Raw genomic sequence first — 7,101 nt, 5'->3', positions numbered from 1 at the left:
GTTCCCACCGTGAAGCGTGGAGTAGGAGGTGTGATGGTGTGGGGGAGGGGCTTTGCTGGTGACACTGTTGGAGATTTATTCAAAATTGAAAGACACACTGAACCAGCATGGCTACCACAGCATCCTGCAGCAACATGCCATCCCATCATTTATTTTTCAACAGGACAATGACCCCAAACACACTCCAGGCTGTGTCAGGACTATTTCAGCAAGAAGGAGAGTGATGAGTGCTGCACCTGATGGCCTGGCCTCCACAGTCACCTGACCCAATCCCATTGGAGATGGTTTGGGATGAGACGGATGGCAGAGTGAAGGCAAAAGGGCCAACAGTGCTCAGCATCTCTGGAAACTCCTTCAAGACTGTTGGAAACCATTTCAGGTGACGATCTCATGAAGAGAATGCCAAGAGTGTGGAAAGCAGTAATCACAGCAAAGGGCGGATATTTCAAAAAATCTAAAATTTAAAACATGTTTTGAGTTATTTCACACTTTTTTATTTACTACACAATTCCATATGTGTTCATTCACAGTTTTGATGCCTTCAGAGAGAATGTATGAAGTAAATAGTCATGAAAATAAAGAAAAACCATGAACTTAACACCATTAACCATCTACAGATAGATATAAATATATATGGTACAAAGAAAATCAAAGCTAGTCTGCTACCAAATCAGCTGATTTCAGTGTTTATGTTATTCTGGGGGAAAAGCCCACTGCATCAATCTTGTGTCTCTGGTGGCCAGACCAGACACCATTATGCTATAATGGTAGTGTTATTGGAGGAGGGGATGATGAGGAAGATTAAGATGTCCATCTGTTGCCCGACAGTCAGCTCAGATCAGCATGTGGACGTACTGACTGCTACGAAGCTACACACACACACACACACACACACACACACACACGCAAATAGTGTGAGACAGCCAACAGGGTTCGGCAGAATCCAACAGGGAGGCCGGGTCTGACGATCTAATCCTCACTCACTGACTGAACAGAAGAAATGAATTATTGAATCACTGAATGAATCAAGTTAACCTTGAGGTCTCTTACTTTTTTCAAAGGTCTTTAGAAAAGCAATCATTGCTTTACTTTGATTACAGCAAAAAGATCTTAATTTTAAGACTAACAGCTACAACATTAACATAATACATACAAAATGTCTGTTACACAAACTTCTCTAGATTAAAATAAGGTCTGATTTCTTGCGCTATAACTACAAAAAGCTGGACTTGTGGCATGTTTAACTTAAAGTCCATATATTGTACAATATTTAGGTTTAATACATCAGTTTTGTGGGCATTCACCAAGCGTTTTATTTTGCTCCATTTCACTAATCATAAGTTAAGCAAAGTGGACTTTAACAAGAATCTGCATGTGCCTCCAAGTCTGACCTCATTTGTCATTCACATTTTATATAACTACTCCCAAAGTCTTTAATTCATGTTTAGCTTTTGACCTGATATGAGTGATTACTGCATTCTTCCTGCCCCATTCAACACCTCGTGCCTATCTGTCATCTCTTAATCCAGCCCCTTTACCTCTTTCTATATCAATCTTTGTCTTTTTAAGACCCAAAATCTTCTTCCGATTCTCAGCTTAATCCTCAGTTTTGATTTCCATCTCAGTCTCTGCACATTAATCCCTCTTTTCATGCCCCTTCATTCCTCCCGCTCTTTAGGTCAACCTGCTTCTTCTACAAGTCCAGTTTGGAAAAAGTTTGGACTCTGTGTCAAAATGAGAATAGAAAAACCCAAAATGCAACAATTTGCAAAGCTAATACAGCCATATTTTACTCACAGTTGAACATAATAAACACATCAAATAAGAAAATGAGAAAACGTACCAGTTAGGGAAAGATTTTAGCTTATTTGAGTTCCATGACAGCGACACTTTAGAACAGGGTCATGTTTGCCACGGCGTAGCATTCACTCTTCTTCAAACAACTGTCCATAAACGTCCGGGAACCATGGAGACCAGCTTCTGGACTTTTGTCATGTTGCTCCATTGTTGTCTGATAGACGATTCTAACTGCTCAACATTCCTGGGTCTTCTTTGATGTAACATCTGGAGTGCAAGCAAGTCACCTAAGCACCCACACCCTTCTACTATGAAGCTGTGCTGTTGTACTAGATGCAGAATGCAGTTTAACATTGTCTTACTAAAATGTGCAAGAGCTTTGCTTAAAAAGAAATAGACTGGATCGTATAGGTTGCTCTAAAACAGGGGTGCCAACTCCAGTCCTCGAGAGCTACTGTCCTGCAGCTTCTGGATGCATCCTTGTTCCGACGCACCTGAATCAAATGAATGGCTTGTTATTAGGCCTTTGCCAAACTTGATGGCATGCTGAAGAGGAGGTAATCCAACCATTTGATTCAGCTGTGTTGGAGTGGGAATGCATAAATGTCATAACTTTTCCAGCCTTTTGTTGCCCCATCTCAACTTTCTGAGCTATGTTCATTCCATCAAAGTCAAAGGCAAAGTGTTTGTGGTATATTAACTACTCTAAATGTCCTGTAGAGCCACTGATCCCAGATCTGACTCATCAATGCACGGGTGTACTGTTTGAACATGATGCATGTGTCAAACTAAGTAGGTCATTCCAATCAAATAAGGATCTATTTTTGGTGAATATGCAGAAAAAAGGCAAACCTGAAATATACAAAACTCTCTCACAATGGTTACATAATCTCACTGGATGGTTTTTACTTCAAAGAAGCTTCCAAGTGACCTGAATAGTTTTTATCTCAGAGTTAATACTTCTGTAATACTCATTGCTAGAGTTGAATAACCTGTGTGGCTTTTTCAGATTTGCTCCTATAAATGGCGTGAACTGTAGCGAGTTGTACAGCTTTAACGTCAAAACTTGGGCTTATGAAAGGTCAGGATTATATCGTCTTATCAGTTGGTTACTTACTTACATGAGCTCAGAGGCAGTTGTTGAGTATTTTTATGCATTTAAACCTGTGACAGACAATATTGAGGATGTAACTGTAACTGTAACTGTCCTCAAAAGAAAAGGTCCAAAAACTTCCTGTTTGTTACACACTGGTAAATGTCATATTCAAGGAGCTGCAGCCGAGACGGTTGGATGATATTTGAACACGCTGACGTTTTATTTCAGCATTTAAAGTTCCCTCCGTTCTGCTGCATGTTGCTGTTTATGGAGTTTTTCTGTTATAGAAAAACTCAGTTGTTAAATGCTTTAACAATTCAGCCCAAACCATCAACATGTCTTTTAGACCCCATTCCTACAAGACTGCTCAAACAAGTCCTGCCTTAATGTATGTTTGAATCTAAAATCTCTTTAGTCTACCTCTGTTAATGGGCTATGAGGTGACTCAGCTGTCTTATAGAACAGTCTGGATTGTTACATTAAAGGTTACTAAATTACCAGCACTCAATGATGATTTAGCTCTTTTGCCATTTCTCTGATTGAGCAATTTTGTTTATATATTGTGCAGTTGTCATATTGGTATTGAGATATATTTATTTATTTATTATATGCTGCCTAAAATAGGAGCAATGACCTGCTGTTTGTTCGTGTGTTTTTCAGGAATGTAACTGTCCATTGTTGTATATTTATTAGGGCTGTCATGTTAATGCGTCATCACGAATAACACAATTACAATTTTTAACGCAATCAACCCATCTGGAGTGCAGGATGGACGAACTTTGGACAAACTAACCGAAATGAGTTGACAGAGACATTTCTGGGATTTTGAGTCATTCTGCGCTCCGGATGGGTCGATTGCGTTAAAAATATTAATTGCATCAATCGTGATATCGCCAAATTAATGCGTTAACGTTGACAGCCCTGATATTTATATATTATGTCTTTGACACAATTCATTTTTTTTGACTGTTTGTTTTTTAGGTATAGCATCGATGTATTATTATTTTTGCCTATATACATATTTTGAAGAATTAAGTATTACTGGTCCTTTACTTTATTTAGTTATTTATTTTTTGTTTAGATAAATAACAACAAACCTTTTCAACAACATAATAAGATTCAGTATTAGTTACTGGTAGAGTCTTTGTGTGCTAACACACAGCACATCACAGCAGTTACAGAAAATGGTGAATGCGTCTCATTTCAGTAAGCTGATGGTGGACACAGGCTGGAGTGTCTCTACCTGCCTCCCTTCTCATTAGATCTTTTGAAATGACATTATTTGTGGTAATGAGCAAAGCTGCTGCAGAAATACAGTTTGCAGTTTAATTTTGCCCAAAACAAAAGAGAAACATTTCAGGGGTTTTTTCTTAAAGTACTAAATGTTTTAATGTGATATGACTCCCTGCATTCGGTATTTTACTCAGACTGTAACTAATACGCTTTTATAGCCTCGGGGGGTCAACAGCAAGTCATAATAATCTCCTGATGTTGGGGTTTATCTCTCAGGAGTGGTGCCTTTGACCCTGATCTGTTATTTATTCCAGTTATATTTTAGCTTCGCTGTCCTATTTGTGGGATGCTTTTATGAGTATTTTAAGCTCTGGCAGCCAACCAAATTTCCCTCCGGAGAGCAGAGCTGAAGTTGAAGTTAGGGGCTCCAGACAGAATGGCATCAAAACATAAATAAATAAAAAAGAGAGAATATGGTTGCATTTAAAAGGCCAACAGAGACAAGTGGACTAACTGGAGAAAAACAGGACGAAGCACAGCTGCGAGATGAAATCAGTCAACATTTTCCAAACTCTCACCAAAGGGAGAGCAGTTTTCTCTGACCTCGTATTGGGTCGTGCTGTTAGCTGTAGTTTCCCCATATTAGTGAGAGAAAGCAGTGCTTAGTAGCACTCAACCTGCCTGTGCAGAGCTGAATTAGATTTAATGGGAGAGGAAGATGCAGACAGCCTCACCTTCTACTGTACAGAGATGCTGTCCAAATCACTGCATAGCAAGTCGGAATAAAAAAACAAACTTAAGGCAAGTTGGTATACAGACATATTCTTATATGCATACAGGCAGTGGGCTCTTAGCTCTCTACCTTCGTCCAGACTGAAATATTTCAGCTCCTGGATGGATTTCTTTGAAAACACAATCACAAATGCTCCTGTTTGTTCAGGCAACAAGGACAGAACGCACAATGCCCCAAGACTCTGCAGGTCTCAGTTAGTATGTAAAATGTTGTACACAACAGTACAGTTAGAAAAAGACTGAACAAGTATGGCTTGTTTGCAAAAGTTACCGGGAGAAACCCTCTTCTGTCTAAAACGAACTTGGCAACAACGAATCACAAGACTTCTGGAACAATGTCCTTGGGGTGGACAATGCTGAAGTTTAGCACCACGTTTGAAGCAAACCAAACAGGATATCAGCACAAACACTTCATCGTACCTGCTGTCACTGAGTTTGACCATAAACATCCTCTTTGTACCGAAGTATTCTAAGTGCAGGCCTCACTCACTATGTGTTAACAGACCTCTCTGCACTGAATCATACCTGTTATTAATCTCTGTCTCTCTTCCACAGCATGTCGTTATCCTGTCTTCCTTCTCTCACCCCAACCGGTCGCAGCAGATGGCCCCGCCCCTCCCTGAGCCTGGTTCTGTCGGAGTTTCCTTCCCACTGTCACCAAAGTGCTTGCTCATAGGGGGTCATATGATTGTTGGGTTTTTCTCTGTATGTATTATTGTAGGGTCTACCTTACAATATAAAGCGCCTTGAGGCGACTGTTGTTGTGATTTGGGGCTGTATAAATAAAACTGAAGCAAGATTATAAAGACAGGTGGTTCAAAACTCCTCAACAACATTATGAGAGACTGATAAAGCTGTACAGGTTATTGTTGCTAAAGGTGGCTCTACAATTTAGGCAAGGCAAGTTTATTTATATAGCACAATTCAACAGCAAGGTGATTCAAAGTGCTTTACAGAGAAATTAAAAAACAAAAACAAATAAAAAGCATGATTTAAAATGGAAAAAAAAAGAAAGGAACAGTAGATAAAATCAGTAGTTAACATGTAAGTTTTGAAATTTAAGCTTAAAAGTAAAACAGTGCGGATTTGGTGCTTTATTCATATGCAGCTGGGAACAGGTGAGTCTTCAACCTGGATTTAAATAAACTGAGTGTTCCATATATCTGGAACAAACTCCCAGATATATGGAGCATAAAAGCTGAATGCAGCTTCTCCATGTCTGGTTCTGACTCTGGGAACTGATAAAAAACAGGATCCAGATGACCTGAGGGATCTGGAAGGTTCATACAGGGTCAGGAGGTCACTGATGTATTTTGGTCCTAAACCATTCAGAGCTTTATAGACCAGCATCAGAACTTTAAAGTATACATATATATATATATATATATATATGTATACACACATATACACATATGTATGTATGTATGTGTGTGTGTGTACATAAATATACATATATACATATATATATATATATATATATATATATATATGTATATATATATATATGTACAAACCGGATTCCAAAAAACTTGGGACACTAAACAAATTGTGAATAAAAACTGAATGCAATGATGTGGAGATGGCAAATGTCAACATTTTATTCAGAATAGAACATAAATCACGGAACAAAAGTTGAAACTGAGAAAATTTATCATCTGAAGGGAAAAATATGGTGATTCAAAATGTCATGGTGTCAACAAATCCCAAAAAAGTTGGGACAAGGCCATTTTCACCACTGTGTGGCATCTCCCCTTCTTCTTACAACACTCAACAGACGTCTGGGGACCGAGGAGACCAGTTTCTCAAGTTTAGCAATAGGAATGCTCTCCCATTCGTGTCTAATACAGGCCTCTAACTGTTCAATCGTCTTGGGCCTTCTTTGTCGCACCTTCCTCTTTATGATGCGCCTAATGTTCTCTATAGGTGAAAGATCTGGACTGCAGACTGGCCATTTCAGTACCCGGATCCTTCTCCTACGCAGCCATGATGTTGTGATTGATGCAGAATGTGGTCTGGCATTATCTTGTTGAAAAATGCAGGGTCTTCCCTGAAAGAGATGACGTCTGGATGGGAGCATATGTTGTTCTAGAACCTGAATATATTTTTCTGCATTGATGGTGCCTTTCCAGACATGCAAGCTGCCCATGCCACACGCACTCATGCAACCCCATACTATCAGAGAC

At 39.3% G+C, this 7,101-nt stretch overlaps 1 long non-coding RNA gene across 1 annotated transcript; it reads right to left on the bottom strand.

Moving 5' to 3' along the window:
- Nucleotides 1–480: 480 nt before the first annotated feature.
- LOC106098241 (uncharacterized) lies at nt 481–2,296 on the bottom strand. The gene is made up of 3 exons (XR_001224391.3): nt 1,844–2,296; nt 1,539–1,724; nt 481–987 (listed from the first exon to the last, which is right to left on the bottom strand). It is a non-coding gene; the product is annotated as an uncharacterized LOC106098241 (long non-coding RNA).
- Between the last annotated feature and the right edge of the window lie 4,805 nt (nt 2,297–7,101).

The sequence above is a fragment of the Oreochromis niloticus genome, linkage group LG17, assembly GCF_001858045.2.
Source record: "Oreochromis niloticus isolate F11D_XX linkage group LG17, O_niloticus_UMD_NMBU, whole genome shotgun sequence".
NCBI lineage: Eukaryota > Metazoa > Chordata > Actinopteri > Cichliformes > Cichlidae > Oreochromis > Oreochromis niloticus.
This window is presented reverse-complemented; position numbering and strand designations above follow the sequence as displayed.